Source organism: Myxine glutinosa, chromosome 8, assembly GCF_964187855.1.
Source record: "Myxine glutinosa chromosome 8, kmMyxGlut1.1, whole genome shotgun sequence".
Classification (NCBI taxonomy): Eukaryota; Metazoa; Chordata; class Myxini; order Myxiniformes; family Myxinidae; genus Myxine; species Myxine glutinosa.
Genome location: NC_136268.1, coordinates 63,681,122 through 63,698,103, shown reverse-complemented (window position 1 = coordinate 63,698,103; position 16,982 = coordinate 63,681,122). Strand labels below are relative to the sequence as shown.

The 16,982-nt window shown below is 48.5% G+C and overlaps 1 protein-coding gene across 4 annotated transcripts in view; it reads right to left on the bottom strand.

Moving 5' to 3' along the window:
- The window catches only part of TLL2 (tolloid like 2), a 253,701-nt gene extending 239,551 nt beyond the window's left edge, over positions 1–14,150 (bottom strand). The window contains exons 1-2 of one of the 4 annotated variants that reach the window (XM_068124572.2): positions 13,790–14,150; positions 11,909–12,030 (exon numbers count right to left, since the gene is read on the bottom strand). The gene's annotated coding sequence lies outside the window, so the exon portion shown is untranslated. The remainder of the gene's footprint in view (positions 1–11,908; positions 12,031–13,789) is intronic. The other 3 variants (XM_068124574.2, XM_078783341.1, XM_068124573.2) reach the window with 3 other exon arrangements.
- Between the last annotated feature and the right edge of the window lie 2,832 nt (positions 14,151–16,982).

Below are 16,982 nucleotides of genomic sequence, written 5' to 3'. Positions count from 1 at the left end.
CCTACAGACTCGAGACGTGCACAGTCAGTCGACAAAATCGTCCAGCCGTGATAAAACCGCAAAAAGATTCGCTCGGTCAAAAGTATGCTTCATGGCCGAGAAATAAGTCGACTAAGGTCTCTTGGTTAAGCAGTTGAACTCCAGATGCCTTCTAGGGGCAAGTTTCCAAACACGATCAAGGTGCCGACAACCCAGAGTGAGAAACACACGCGGAGAGTTTGACAAAAGGGTTTCGTGGACGAGAATGTGCAGGTGTGTCGAGGGAAATATAGAATAAAATCACATCAAGAAAAATGATGCCATGCATCACACGGGATCTAACAAGTAACAGGTAAATCTTCGGATGAAACAGGTAAATCTTCGGATGAAACAGGTAAATCTTCGGATGAAACAGGTAAATCTTCGGATGAAACAGGTAAATCTTCGGATGAAACAGGTAAATCTTCGGATGAAACAGGTAAATCTTCGGATGAAACAGGTAAATCTTCGGATGAAACAGGTAAATCTTCGGATGAAACAGGTAAATCTTCGGATGAAACAGGTAAATCTTCGGATGAAACAGGTAAATCTTCGGATGAAACAGGTAAATCTTCGGATGAAACAGGTAAATCTTCGGATGAAACAGGTAAATCTTCGGATGAAACAGGTAAATCTTCGGATGAAACAGGTAAATCTTCGGATGAAACAGGTAAATCTTCGGATGAAACAGGTAAATCTTCGGATGAAACAGGTAAATCTTCGGATGAAACAGGTAAATCTTCGGATGAAACAGGTAAATCTTCGGATGAAACAGGTAAATCTTCGGATGAAACAGGTAAATCTTCGGATGAAACAGGTAAATCTTCGGATGAAACAGGTAAATCTTCGGATGAAACAGGTAAATCTTCGGATGAAACAGGTAAATCTTCGGATGAAACAGGTAAATCTTCGGATGAAACAGGTAAATCTTCGGATGAAACAGGTAAATCTTCGGATGAAACAGGTAAATCTTCGGATGAAACAGGTAAATCTTCGGATGAAACAGGTAAATCTTCGGATGAAACAGGTAAATCTTCGGATGAAACAGGTAAATCTTCGGATGAAACAGGTAAATCTTCGGATGAAACAGGTAAATCTTCGGATGAAACAGGTAAATCTTCGGATGAAACAGGTAAATCTTCGGATGAAACAGGTAAATCTTCGGATGAAACAGGTAAATCTTCGGATGAAACAGGTAAATCTTCGGATGAAACAGGTAAATCTTCGGATGAAACAGGTAAATCTTCGGATGAAACAGGTAAATCTTCGGATGAAACAGGTAAATCTTCGGATGAAACAGGTAAATCTTCGGATGAAACAGGTAAATCTTCGGATGAAACAGGTAAATCTTCGGATGAAACAGGTAAATCTTCGGATGAAACAGGTAAATCTTCGGATGAAACAGGTAAATCTTCGGATGAAACAGGTAAATCTTCGGATGAAACAGGTAAATCTTCGGATGAAACAGGTAAATCTTCGGATGAAACAGGTAAATCTTCGGATGAAACAGGTAAATCTTCGGATGAAACAGGTAAATCTTCGGATGAAACAGGTAAATCTTCGGATGAAACAGGTAAATCTTCGGATGAAACAGGTAAATCTTCGGATGAAACAGGTAAATCTTCGGATGAAACAGGTAAATCTTCGGATGAAACAGGTAAATCTTCGGATGAAACAGGTAAATCTTCGGATGAAACAGGTAAATCTTCGGATGAAACAGGTAAATCTTCGGATGAAACAGGTAAATCTTCGGATGAAACAGGTAAATCTTCGGATGAAACAGGTAAATCTTCGGATGAAACAGGTAAATCTTCGGATGAAACAGGTAAATCTTCGGATGAAACAGGTAAATCTTCGGATGAAACAGGTAAATCTTCGGATGAAACAGGTAAATCTTCGGATGAAACAGGTAAATCTTCGGATGAAACAGGTAAATCTTCGGATGAAACAGGTAAATCTTCGGATGAAACAGGTAAATCTTCGGATATAACAGGTAAATCTTCGGATATAACAGGTAAATCTTTGGATATAACAGGTAAATCTTTGGATATAAGAGGTAAATCTTTGGATATAACAGGTAAATCTTTGGATATAACAGGTAAATCTTTGGATATAACAGGTAAATCTTTGGATATAACAGGTAAATCTTTGGATATAAGAGGTAAATCTTTGGATATAACAGGTAAATCTTTGGATATAAGAGGTAAATCTTTGGATATAACAGGTAAATCTTTGGATATAACAGGTAAATCTTTGGATATAACAGGTAAATCTTCCGGATGTAACAGGTAAATCTTTGGGATGTGACCAGTAACAGGTAAATATTTGGCCATAACAGGTAAATCTTCCGGATGTAACAGGTAACAGCTCAATCTTCTGGATGTAACAGGTAAATCTTTGGGATGTGACCAGTAACAGGTAAATATTTGGATACAACAGGTCAATCTTCCGGATGTAACAGGTCAATCTTCCGGATGTAACAGGTCAATCTTCCGGATGTAACAGGTAAATCTTTGGATATTGTTACATATTTATGTGAATGTATGTGAATTACCATTCAGGTCTTTGCTTATCCGTGTGTAGTATATTAAGGGTTGTTGTGGTTGGAGGGTCAGGAGCCCTTCTGAAATAGTGGCCGGAAACGGAAGTGACCGGAAACGGACGAGGAAAAAGGACGGGGATTCTTCTTCCTTGCCCCGCTCCGACGAAAGGGGGGATTGATTGAGCCGTGTGGAAAAGCGGCGTTCCCGAGCCTGTCTGGCGAGAGGAGTTACCGGGACGGATACCTGCCCGGTGGACGTCCAACTGTCGTGTGGCCGTGCACCGACCCAGCGTTTGGCGCCGTTCGCGACACCGTCTAAAAAGACGCGTACGGGTCGCCCGTTGGGGCCTAACACGCCTTGCAAGCGGCGTGGGGCTTTTGGCTTGCTTTCCCGTACCCGCTTCGCGTGGCCACGAGGGGCTGCAGCCGGGGTGCCTGGTAGCGGTACGATACCTGTCCGGTGGAAACACGTCCACCCGGGGTTCGTTCAACCGCCCGAGTGCGGGGACGCCGACCATCATCTTGGTCAGGAGGGGCCCAGAGACATTGTGCGGGACCGAGACCAAAAGGGGGTCGTGAGTACTCACCGGGACACACATATATAAGATGGCCATCTTAATCATAGGGAATTGATTGTGGATTGAGAATTGTTGATGGTTGTGTATTGTTGATTGCTCGGGGAAAATCTCCGTGGTTGTGTCATTGAAATTGTATGGTATCATTACCATTGAAATATATCCTTGAACATCAGTTGTCTCTTGGGTGAAATTCATATGGATTGCGTGGCGAAAGCGCATATATAATACAGCTTTCTGGCGAAGTTCCTCTCACGGTCCGGGGGTCACCGAGACCAGGTATTCACCGAGGGGACCACGTAACAGAATTGGGGGCTCGTCCAAATTACGATTTGCGGTTTCGCAATTGGGTCTACGTCCGGGATCTAAAATTGTATAACATAATAAAATAATAATATTTTATTAATTAAAATTTATTAATTAATTATTAATTGGTAAATTTTTTTGAGAAATTGGGGTAAAGTCTTGGGTGAAGGTTAAAAGGTGTTAACGATAGACACCATGGCGTTTGTGGCACAGAACTTTGGGGTAACCCCGAGTGAGGCACAGTTCCGAGCGTTGCTAAAGTCGGACCTCTTGAAATTGGCCAAACATTTTAACTTGGAGGTCCGAACTAATTTGAGGAAGGCAGAGTTGCAGGCCACGGTGATACAATCTATGGTGGGATTAGGAACATGGGACGAGTTAGCCTGGGAGTGGCTACCCGAAGAACCAGAAGATGTTGAGCTCCGGAAACTGGAGTTGCAATTACGGAGCCAGGAACGGATTAAAGAAGAAGAAAGGAAAGCAGAAAAGGAAAGAGCAGAAGAAGAAAGGAAAGCAGAAGAGAGGAGAGAAGAGAAGCAAGCAGAGGAAAGGAGAGTGGAACGAGAACTCCAGGAAAGGTTAAAAGAAGAAGAAAGGAAAGCAGAAGCGAGGAGAGAAGAGAAACAAGCAGAGGAAAGGAGAGTGGAACGAGAACTCCAGGAAAGGTTAAAAGAAGAAGAAAGGAAAGCAGAAGCGAGGAGAGAAGAGAAACAAGCAGAGGAAAGGAGAGTGGAACGAGAACTCCAGGAAAGGTTAGAAGGGAGAAAAGCAGAGGAGAGGAGAGCTGCAAGGGACCTCGAAGCAGAGGAGAGAAAAGCGGAAAGGGAATTAAAGGAACGTGACATGGAGCTTCAGCAAGAAATCAAATTCAAGGAGCTGGAGTTAATGAGAGAACGGGGAGAGGCACCACCCTTGCTGACGGGGTCGACACCTAACCAGAAAACCTGGGATGTGGGCAGACATGTGAGGCTGGTTCCACCGTTCAGTGAAAAGGAAGTCGCGAAATTTTTTCCACACTTTGAGAAAGTGGCTCGACAATTAAACTGGCCGGAGGAGGCCTGGACCATACTCGTGCAAAGTGTGCTGGTGGGGAAAGCTCAGGAAATTTATTCGGCGCTACCAATGGACCAATGTGCAGATTATGAGGTACTGAAGACGCACATCCTCAAAGCCTATGAGTTGGTTCCGGAAGCTTACAGGCAAAAAATTCAGGAATGCCAGGAAGAGGGAGAGTGAGACCCATGTGGAGTTTGCCAGAGTGAAAGAAAACATGTTTGATCGGTGGTGTGAGTCAAAAGGAGTCGGGAAAGACTTCGAAACATTGCGGGACTTGATCCTGGTGGAGGAATTCCAGCAGTGTGTCCACGAGGACATCAAAGTGTACCTGCAGGAAAAGAAAGTACCAAAGTTGTGGGACGCAGCCACCATGGCAGATGATTATGCCTTAACCCACCGAATAGGGGTCCACAAACCTAACTCCTCGCCTAGACTTCAGCAGGGGAGTTATGGAACACCCGGTGCGGAGAACGACCTTACATGGCGGCGGCCTCGAGATGATTATGGGGACAACTATGATACCCCAACGGTTAGAAATCCGAGGGCTACGGGCCCAAGACAAACTTATTTTTCGGGGGGCTCAAGGCCGACCCCGAGGTTCTCCTCCGGGCCTACTTGCGCTTTTTGCAAGAAACCTGGACACTTGATGTCCAGTTGTTACCGCATGAAAAGCGAAGACCCAGAGCGGAGTCCGACTACTACGACTCCAAACGCAATGGCCATTGTGAGAAATCGCCATCAAAAGGGTTACCAACCATTTATTTCAGAGGGGTTTGTGTCACGGGATGGAGCCTCGACTAACCGGAAACCGGTTAGGATATTGAGGGACACAGGGGCACATCAATCTTTCATGCTTGAAGGCATTTTGCCATGGTCCGAGGAGACGGCAACGGGGAATAGTGTTCGTTTACAGGGGATCGGGGGCTGTGTTAGTGCTCCCCTTCATGTCATCCATTTGGAGTCCGATTTGGTGTCAGGACCGGTCACCGTCGGTTTACAAGCCACGCTTCCTGTAGAGGGTGTATCTGTGGTTATCGGGAATGATTTGGCCGGGGGTCAAGTTTATGGTAACCTGAGGGTTGGTAAAGAGCCCAGCAGGGAAAATAACGCCACACCAGCTCGGGATGGCGACAAAAGTGCCAAGTTATTTGTAGGGGGACTGAACTTCAAAACAGAGGAAGAAGTTCTGACCTCTGTCTTCAACAGATATGGGCCGCTGGTGGAAGTGCGGTTGGTAAGAGACTGGGAAACGCAACAGTCAAGAGGGTTCGGCTTTGTCACGTTTGCCAGCACAAAAGACGCCAGAGAGGCAGAGAAGAATTGGAATGGCAAGGATTTGGAGGGTCGGACCATAACAGTAGGGAAGGCATTTCGTAGGCGTCGAGGGGTCTACAGGAGAGTACAACTGGGCGGTAGTTTTGGTGGTGGCCGCAATCAATATTATTATGGAGGCTCCCTGAGTTACGGCAGCTCCCGAAGGAAGGATTGTCAAAGTAGTGGCCGAGAAGGAGATCGCTATTCATGGGACTACAGTGACAAGCGGTCCCCCCATAATTATTAGGGAAGTTCTGAAAAGCGGAAGCACTGAATGCGGCGGAGCCGCCGAGATTCCTACACGGATTAACCGTGAACGCCACGTTCCTCAAGGCGTCCATGTAGTGAACTTTCATGCACGGACTAACCGTGAACTCCACGTTCCTCAAGGCGCCCATGTAGAGAACTTTCCTGCACGGACTAACCGTGAACTTCACGTTCCTAAAGGCATCCATTTAGGGAATACTCGGCTTGGCCTCCCGGAAAAAGTGCTATCGAGTGGCTTAACTTTGGATCTTTGATCAACCCCTTAACCTTCATTCACAAGAAACTGACGGTCAAAGTCAGAGGGTCATGAGATGGAGTTTGATTTGGCTGGGACAATGTCGTTGCTGGTGCTTAGTCCAGAGTGAGTAATCTGGAGGGGTTGTGGTGAAATTTTGGTTGCTTTATTTTTAAGTGATAACTGTGCCCGGGGGGAACTGATAATGTGGGGGGGTTGAGTTATCTGGTTTGTTTCTCCAAATTGGCCGGCAAAGAAAGTTTTCGCTGGGTTCAAACTTTCTTTCTTGAAGGGGGGGAGTGTTACATATTTATGTGAATGTATGTGAATTACCATTCAGGTCTTTGCTTATCCGTGTGTAGTATATTAAGGGTTGTTGTGGTTGGAGGGTCAGGAGCCCTTCTGAAATAGTGGCCGGAAACGGAAGTGACCGGAAACGGACGAGGAAAAAGGACGGGGATTCTTCTTCCTCGCCCCGCTCCGATGAAAGGGGGGATTGATTGAGCCGTGTGGAAAAGCGGCGTTCCCGAGCCTGTCTGGCGAGAGGAGTTACCGGGACGGATACCTGCCCGGTGGACGTCCAACTGTCGTGTGGCCGTGCACCGACCCAGCGTTTGGCGCCGTTCGCGACACCGTCTAAAAAGATGCGTACGGGTCGCCCGTTGGGGCCTAACACGCCTTGCAAGCGGCGTGGGGCTTTTGGCTTGCTTTCCCGTACCCGCTTCGCGTGGCCACGAGGGGCTGCAGCCGGGGTGCCTGGTAGCGGTACGATACCTGCCCGGTGGAAACACGTCCACCCGGGGTTCGTTCAACCGCCCGAGTGCGGCGACGCCGACCATCATCTTGGTCAGGAGGGGCCCAGAGACATTGTGCGGGACCGAGACCAAAAGGGGGTCGTGAGTACTCACCGGGACACACATATATAAGATGGCCATCTTAATCATAGGGAATTGATTGTGGATTGAGAATTGTTGATGGTTGTGTATTGTTGATTGCTCGGGGAAAATCTCCGTGGTTGTGTCATTGAAATTGTATGGTATCATTACCATTGAAATATATCCTTGAACATCAGTTGTCTCTTGGGTGAAATTCATATGGATTGCGTGGCGAAAGCGCATATATAATACAGCTTTCTGGCGAAGTTCCTCTCACGGTCCGGGGGTCACCGAGACCAGGTATTCACCGAGGGGACCACGTAACAGAATAACAGGTCAATCTTTGAGATATAAGAGGTAAATCTTCGGGATGTAACAGGTAAATCTTTGGATATAACAGGTCAATCTTCCGGATGCAACAGGTAAATCTTTGGATATTACAGGTAAATCTTTGGATCGTCCATGAAGTGTGCCCTTTGATGGTCTGAAAACACTTTTTCTATATATATATATATATATATATATATATACATATATTGTGTTACGGTTTTTAGAACCTTCACTTTGTAAATTTAGTATTAAAATCCCGAATAACCCCCTATGTACATTTCCCCTTAATTGGCTGTTAATTGAAATAAGTGCACCTTAGCTAGTCCATGTACAAGCACGTAGCCAATCATAGAACCTCTCGATAGTTATCTCATTATTATGTGTTCTAGTATAAGGCTCTGTTTTCCATTAATTGACTCTGCAATGCACCGAATCAAATAAGGTAGAATCCCCTTTCAATTGCCACCAAAAACGCAATTGCCGGCAGCGTTCGCTGCCCTTTGGCTGGGGCTCGCTCAAATCGCCCCAAAACCTCCATTACGCACGCAGTCATGCCACAAACAAGGGCGTTGCCCGCCCATCGTCATCAGAAGGTGGAGCCAGCGAGCCCCCACCAGCCAACCAGGGCTGATGATACCATCACGGGCGTGGCGCGCATTGATCTTGAAGCACATTATAAAAGCGCCCGCGCAAGCCTTTGAGGCAGATGCGGGAACCAGCAGATGCGTGACCCAGCTGAGTTCTGAACCAACGGATTTCTGCAGAGAGCCGTTTCAACTGCAGAGAGCCGTCGGCCGTTGAGCCGACGTTTCAACGTTTCAACGATCAAGTCGCGAGTGCCCTACCGGTGTGCAGTGTAAAGCCGAATACGAGGAGCTGCCGGCTCTTCGCTTCCCGCCCGGAGCGGACCCGCTTGCTGTGCCCTGTGGTCCCACCTTCGCATCCTTCCAGCCATTCGTTCCTGCCTTCATTCCCCCATTCGTGTAAGTCTGACTGTCGTCTGTGTTGTCTGGGGTTTAAGTTAAGCCTGTAGATAAGCTAGAATTGCACTGTGTCTTCTTCTTCTTCTTCTGTAAATTCCTTTCGTTTTCTTTCTTTCTCCCTTGGTTTCTTTGATTGTGTAAATAGTAATTAATAATAAATCCCTGTTCTTCATACCTTTGCCTACTTTTCTTCACATCCGTTCGTCCTTGTGATTTCCATCATTGAACACCTGTGGCACGATTTGGCCAACGCATAGGAATCGGGTTTAGTACTTGCTAATGGTTCGAACCGCGGGCTGCTAACCCGCTCGGCAAATAACATCTTGTCCGTGGTTTCGAACGGGGCTATCCACCAGCTTCGTGGAGAGGTTGGCGGAGGTGTACGGGACTTCCTTGACCAATCGCACCCCACGAAGAAGCGGGATAGTTCTAGGGTCGGGGAGACGGCCAGCTTAACAGGACAAGGGGTTAACCACCCCTTGCTAACGGGAGAGCCGTCCCCCGTTTCCGCAACAATATATATATATATATATATATATATATATATATATATATATACACAAACTGCAACTAGTGTCATGGAAACACAAGATGTAACTTATTTCACAACTGCAATTTTTGGATTTGAATGGTCCGAAGCGAACCCGGTTTGTACGGCAGGACCCAAATGGTCCATTGTTATGTTGTGGAAGCGTTGGTTACACACAATAAACCCTTCACGTCGTCACCTCATTCATGTCCTGGCACAAAAAACACGGACGCGATAACAGCTCGTTCACTTGCAAACGCAACACTTTCCGATTTCCGATCCGTTCGCACCCTGAACACCCTCGTTTAGGTGCCGGTGTCAAATTGTGCACCTGCCCTCACCAACTGTTTTGGTAACCCATGGCTTTGGATTCTGGCCAGCTGTTACCAGAGCAGTTACTGCAGAGTTGGACACGCGTGTGAGATCTCTCGTTCATTCTTTCTCTTTCTCTCTCTCTCCCTCTCTCCCTCTCTCTCTCTCTCTTTCTCTCTCTCTCCCTCTCTCCCTCTCTCTCTCCCTCTCACACTCTCTCCCTCCCTCTACCTCTCTCTCCCTCTCCCTCTCCCTCTCACACCCTCTCCCTCTCACACCCTCTCCCTCTCACACCCTCTCCCTCTCACACCCTCTCCCTCTCACACCCTCTCCCTCTCACACCCTCTCCCTCTCACACCCTCTCCCTCTCACACCCTCTCCCTCTCACACCCTCTCCCTCTCACTCTCACATCCTCTCCCTCTCACATCCTCTCCCTCTCACATCCTCTCCCTCTCATATCCTCTCCCTCTCATATCCTCTCCCTCTCATATCCTCTCCCTCTCATATCCTCTCCCTCTCATATCCTCTCCCTCTCATATCCTCTCCCTCTCATATCCTCTCCCTCTCATATCCTCTCCCTCTCATATCCTCTCCCTCTCATAACCTCTCCCTCTCATATCCTCTCCCTCTCATTCCCTCTCCCTCTCATTCCCTCTCCCTCTCATTCCCTCTCCCTCTCTTATTCTCTCATTCCCTCTCCCTCTCTTATTCTCTCATTCCCTCTCCCTCTCTTATTCTCTCATTCCCTCTCCCTCTCTTATTCTCTCATTCCCTCTCCCTCTCTTATTCTCTCATTCCCTCTCCCTCTCTTATTCTCTCATTCCCTCTCCCTCTCTTATTCTCTCATTCCCTCTCCCATTCTCATTCCCTCTCCCATTCTCTCATTCCCTCTCCCTCTCTTATTCTCTCATTCCCTCTCCCATTCTCTCATTCCCTCTCCCATTCTCTCATTCCCTCTCCCATTCTCTCATTCCCTCTCCCATTCTCTCATTCCCTCTCCCATTCTCTCATTCCCTCTCCCAATCTCTCATTCCCTCTCCCAATCTCTCATTCCCTCTCCCTCTCATTCTCTCATTCCCTCTCCCATTCTCCCTCTCATAATCTCTCATTCCCTCTCATATTCTCTCATTCCCTCCCATTCTCTCATTCCCTCCCATTCTCTCATTCCCTCCCCCACTCACTCTCACTCCTTCTTATGGGGTTGGCCGGCTGGAGTTTTTTTTTGCCCCATGTCATTCACGAACCGGATGGCCAGGCCTGATGTTCGACTAAGTAGTTAATGCAGAAATTTACAATTTCTCCAGGATGCCGGCGATCGCTCGCCTACTCTTCACAAAGGACACCATGGGATCTTTAACATCCACCAACTAATGTCGGTAGACGGGACACCGTTTCATGTCCATCGAGGGATGGCACACACAATGATGCATCTTCCTGCATGTCAAACACCAGGACGACAGTTTAGGTCTGGATAGGGATTCAAACCCAGGCTGGACAGCTTAAAGGTGAGTGCGAAGAGGAAGATCAAGAGCGACTTGTGAAATTTAGACCATTCTACAACAAAAGTCCTGATAACGTTTACATCAGGTCGAGCAAACTTAACCGAGAAACGTAAAAGGCTATCTACATATTATATAAGCAAGTCTAGGGATTAGGGCATGGGGGTTGAAAATAAGAAAGAAAAAAAAATTGAGACCAAAGTGAAGAGAAGAGGATAAGGAAAGGTAGAGAGAAATGGGGTGGGGGGAAGAAGTTAGGCAAGGGGTTAAAAGTTTAGGAGAAATAGTTAAAGGAAACAGCATCATGGAGAGCGGCTATAAATTGCGTACATAATATATATATGGCTAACCAAGAACAAAAATGACTGCCGCAAACACTGTGGTGGACCACGATTCGCGCCGTGCACATCCGTATATGGCGGGATTCGCGCGGGAATCCGACATCCCGTTCTGATGCACACGGTGTGCGCGGACATCCCAGCAACTCGGCTCATATCCTGCGGACAACGATCAGCCCAAAAGGGAGAGAGAACAAACGCGCCGTTTACTGTGCTTTAAAGGGGGGGAAGGTGCACACTAGACTCCACTACCGCTGCGCAACCCCACATGCCCCCTCGCCGCAGATCTGTACGCGCTGCGATCCTCGCAAGGAGCACGCTATTTTTCCCATGAGCCTTTGCGGCTGAATTTTTCCACAGCCTTTTCGGAGTGGCGAGATGTTGAGTATACATTTCTTGTGAGCAATGATGGCACGCAGAGGACCATGGACGCCTTCGTCGGCCGAGCAGGCGAGGACGAGGCATATAGAGGGAGGGAGTGAATGCATGGGTAACGGGAATATTGGAAGTGCGCCCTTGAGCATGTCGAAACCCTTTCCGTGATAACTTGCCTACTTTCTCGCGACAGACTGATCGTTAACGTACATGGACGCGACCAGTGGCGTCAGACGATTCCTCCTTGCTTAACGTATATCCGAGCGGGGCACGAAGAAACTCTACCTGCGAAACACCAGGACAGTTTACCCAACCGCGTCGGGATTCGAACCCAGGTGAGAGTGCGTGCGTACCTCGAAAACTTTGCACTCCTGCGACCAATCAGCTGCAACACCTTTGCAGGGCAGTGAGGGGGTACGGACAGACTCGCGTACCGAGCGGGAGATGGGATTCACGCACGTTGAAGGCAGGAGAGCTGAAAAGAAAAGGAAAAAAAAAAGAAGAAAAAAATGTTGGGACACCTGGGATTCGAATGTACAATCAATGTCTCGATCATCGACACGATTTCTGGGATTACATGCCATCTCGGAGGAATAGGTCCTCCTCCTCCTCCTCCTCCTCCTCCTCCTCCTCCTCCTCCTCCTCCTCCTCCTCCCCTCCGCACATTTTCTCCCCAATTACCCCTCTTCCTCCATCCCCTTTAACAGCCGGATGAGCCATCAACACCTGCACCGCTCGTCCGAGCAGTTTGTCTGAACAGCTGTCCGCGGGCTGCGTTCCGCCTTGGGTGTGATCCGTTCACACTGCAAACCGCGACTCGGTGCTGCGCGGGGTGACCTGGGACAACCCAGGTCGTCTTCACACGCCATATCCGGAAAACGGCGCGCGCTGTCTGTGTGTCGGCGACATCGACAAATAGGGACGTGGCGTGCCGGGGGTGCAGGCTATGGACTCGGACTGTGCGCACCTCAAACGTTCCTTCTTTATAATATTAACATTGTTTATAAAAATTAATATATATTTAAACCTCGTCCTTTGCACATCGACAGGGATCGCTGCTGTACGAGGCTTTTCAACTTCAATCCCGACACGGCTGAGGACAGCAGACGTTATGAACATCACGGGGGAGCGTCCATTAGCTGACGTGTACGTCAGTATGGTCCATCAATTGAGCGCATGTACGGAATGCCGGCTGTATATATTGTGTCCATCGGACGGAGTGCCGGCTGTATACGTCGTGTCCATTGGACTGAGTGCCGGCTATTATATATATATATATATATATATATATATATATATATATATATATATATATATATATATATATCGGACAGAGTGACGGCTGTATTTGTCGTGTCCATCGGACGGAGTGCCGGCTGTATACGTCTTTTCCATCAGACGGAATGCCGGCTGTATACGTCGTTTCCATCGAACGGAGTGCCGGCTGTATACGTCGTGTCCATCGGACGGAGTGCCGGTTGTATTAGTCGTGTCCATCGGGCGAAGTGCGGGCTGTATACGTCGTGTCCATCGGACGGAGTGCCGGCTGTATACGTCGTTTCCATCGGGCGAAGTGCGGGCTGTATACGTTGTGTCCATCGGACAGAGTGCCGGTTGTATTTGTCGTGTCCATCGGACGGAATGCCGGCTGTATACGTCGTGTCCATCGGACGGAGTGCCGGCTGTATACGTCGTGTCCATCGGACGGAGTGCCGGCTGTATACGTCGTGTCCATCGGACGGAGTGCCGGCTGTATACGTCGTGTCCATCGGACGGAGTGCCGGCTGTATACGTCGTGTCCATCGGACGGAGTGCCGGCTGTATACGTCATGTCCATCGGACGGAGTGCCGGCTGTATACGTAGTGTCCATCGGACGGAGTGCCGGCTGTATTTGTCGTGTCCATCGGACGGAGTGCCTGCTGTATTTGTCGTGTCCATCGGACGGAGTGCCGGATGTATTTGTCGTGTTCATCGGACAGTGCCGGCTGTATTTGTCGTGTCCATCGGACGGAGTTCCGGCTGTATACGTCGTTTCCATCGTACCGAGTGTGTACATTAGCGAACATGAATGTAAATGTCCCTAATTAGACGAGCCGCAGCGTCGCAACACCTCCCAGGTGACAGCTCCGACCGTGTTCCCGCATAGTCGTTGTCCGTGCGGCAAAGCGACAGGTTCATCGACGCCGGAGAAACCAGATTTCTCTATTTCTCAATCACGGACACGGACACTCACCTATTGGGTTCTTTAGCAGCGATTCGAAGCAGCGATTCGTCTCCGGGTGCAGCTGCAGACAGGCGCTGTTGAGCAGACAGCTTTTACGCAGCCGCGGTGTCCTGCTGGCGCATGGAGGGTCGAGGGAGGAGAAGAGTCCGTTAAAGAAGCGGCAGCCCCGGTGCAGTGCGAGCGTCGGGGAATCTGCGGGCCAGGAGGTCCATCATAGCTGCCGTCTCGCTGCTCCTTGGCTTTTATTGAATGAAGACGCGCTCGCACTTCCTGCACGCTGTCCCCAGGGTGACGCGCGATGACGTCGAAACCCGCGCGTGCCAGGGATCCACACTGTCCGCTACCATCGCCCTAATCCCCCCCCCCCCCCCCGGCACCACCCTCAATTCATCCTCCACTCCACCTCTTCCTGCCCGCACCTTTCATCCCCTCCTCCGCTCTCTGTACAACCAATCCGCTTCTTCCAGGATGAGACACTTGCCCGAACGCACATGGACGGACGGATGGACGGACGGACACGTGCCACGCCTACGTCATCACCATACGCGGAGAGTGATGGCGTACGCAGTGCGGATGAACATGTCTCCGGGTTCATCGGTCGGTGTCCCCACAAATCAGATCCGATCTTCGCTCTCGGTTCATGCAACGAACGGCGATGGAAGAGGTCGTGCGAATCCGCGTTTGTGGAGCCACCATCCGCACATCAAGCTCATTGCAGGAACCTCGTCTGCGCGTCCATTAGTGTGGATGTTTGCTTGTTATCTCCGTTTGTGTGTTTGGTTGTTACATTATGAGTGTGTGTGTGTCGTTGGCTGTCGTCATTTGCGGGTTTCAGGAGGTGGAACGGAGTCCTCGAAGTCATGACCCAAAGTCTTCACTCCACCTCCTCTTCGGTAAGAGACCACAGTTCATGAACCAAACTGTTCCACTTTTTCAGAGTTTTGTTCCAAGGGCTTTTTTCAGGATCGTCACCAAACCCCGATTGCCTCCAGTTGTAGTTCATTTGTGGTGTACTTACGTGTTTGGTTGTTGTCTCCGTCCGTGTTATCTGTGTATGCGTGAGAGTATGCGTGCGTGTGTGTATATATGAGTATGTAGGTGTGTGCGTATGTGTGAACGTGAGTATGTAGGTGTGTGCATATGTGTGTGAGATAGAATGTGAGTACACATGTGTGTGAGTGAGAGTATGGGTATGTATGTGTGTGAGAGTGAGTATTGTTACGGATTCGTCACGCGTTGTGGTGGTTTTCATCCACTGTAAACATTTCTGATTCCATGTACTATTATTGTTTTCAAAAGGTTTATTGTTTATGAACTGTTTTCAAAAGGTGAAAAGTTAGTGTTAAAAAGAAACAGGAAACCGGATCGGGAACCGGACGACGAAAAGGAAGAAGAGAAAAAGAAGACGGAGCGAGTGAGTCGGACAAGAAGGAGCAGAGCTATTTGCGGTCTGGAGCGAACGTTGGCGAACAACAGTCACTAGCGAACTTTCGGGTTTCCCAGGAAAGGGATTCCTGCGACAGAGTGGTTATCGCTGTGACAGATTAACCTGCGTGTCAGGTTTTGCAATCGATTCAGGAGAGAATCATCGTCGTGCCGTTGCGCCACGACACCGGGCCGTCGGCCATTTTGACTCGCGGCGGACTTGCGCTTCGCTCACGGTTTCATCTCCCTTCGACCATTTTCACCGCATTCAGACGTGGATCTGGCATGTGTGTGTGACGTGGCTTTTTGAAGGTTAATACGTCCATACCCGAGGGTGTGACTTCCCCCGTCGCCTGGAGGGCGCCTTTGGATTTCCCAGTCGCCTGGAGGGCGCCTTTGCACAGCTTTGGCAGCAGGGACTAACTGCCAACCCAACGGGATTCTGGTCTCGATTGGACATCGTTCCGGCGATCGCTGGAGCGAAGCAACTTTGTCTTGAAGCCAGGAATAAGAGACATTGGGGATGTTCTTGTTTCACTCACCTGGAGCACAGTGGGTTATATATTACAAAACTGATGGTACCATCATAGGACATATTGATTGTACTTTTGAATACTGTTGTTGTTGTGCTGTTATTCTTGTGTGATCTTAATACAATATTTGTTTGTGAGTAACAATTGGGGTGGCTTATCCATCGATCTTTGACATACAGAATAACACATTTTTCTGCCGTGACTCCTCTCAGGGCTCGGAGGTACACCGTGACCAGGGGGTCGGGGAGGAGCACGTAACAGTACGTGTGTGTGTGTGTGTGAGAGAGTCTGGGTATGTGTGTCTGAGTGTGTGTGTGTGTGTGTGTTTGGTTGTTGTCTGTGTGTGTGTGAGTGTTTGTTTGTTGTCTGTGTGTGTGAGGGTTTGGTTGTAGTCTCCGTGTGTGTGTGCGTTGGTGTTGCTTTACCTTTGTCTCCTGAACTCGAATATTCTTTCCCAATAAGAGATAATCTCCCAATAAAGGAAAATACAATCGAACTTAAAGCATTTTAACCTGTATAAAAGAAAAATTGCATGCATATTAATTTATATTTCGTTTAACATGGAAATACTTCAACAGTACTGCAGTTCCTACTGAATACACAGGTTTTGAAAAAGTTCCACTCCCTGAAGTAAGCTTAGTGACACAACCGTGCACCTGACGGAAGAGGTAACCAGCGGGACGCAATCAGATGGAATCAAACTCGGCTCCTGGAAATGAACATGAGAGTCATGACGACGTTGGGTCAGGGTCAGGGTGTTTAATTCGAAGTGGTTAATGCATGGAGATGGTCTCCCTGGAAAAGACGGAGACCCTCGTGGGGTTCAACCTGGAATTGGATACAAGGTACCAAGAAGCAGTGGGGATAGAGGGGTATATAGTGTTGGTAGTAGTGCATCGGCTCGATGGGCGGAATGGTCTCTTCACGTGCGATCGATTCCTTGTGCAACCTCGAACCAATACGGGTCTGCCAAATACCCAGGGAATGGCGTAATGGTTGGACGTCTGCTCTGAGTGTGGGAAACCCCGGCCCAGTCACACCGAACACTTGAAAAACGGTCCGCGCTGCTTCCTTGCTCGCTGCTCAACATTTCCAAGGATAGAGCATGGAAAAACAATGCTGGGAAGGCAATGGCAAACCACCCAGTATAACCTTTGCCAAGGAAACTTCAGCAACACCGACACTTTAAGTGTAGATCGTACGGTACATCAACATCAAATAACAAGGAGCTGATACCATACAGG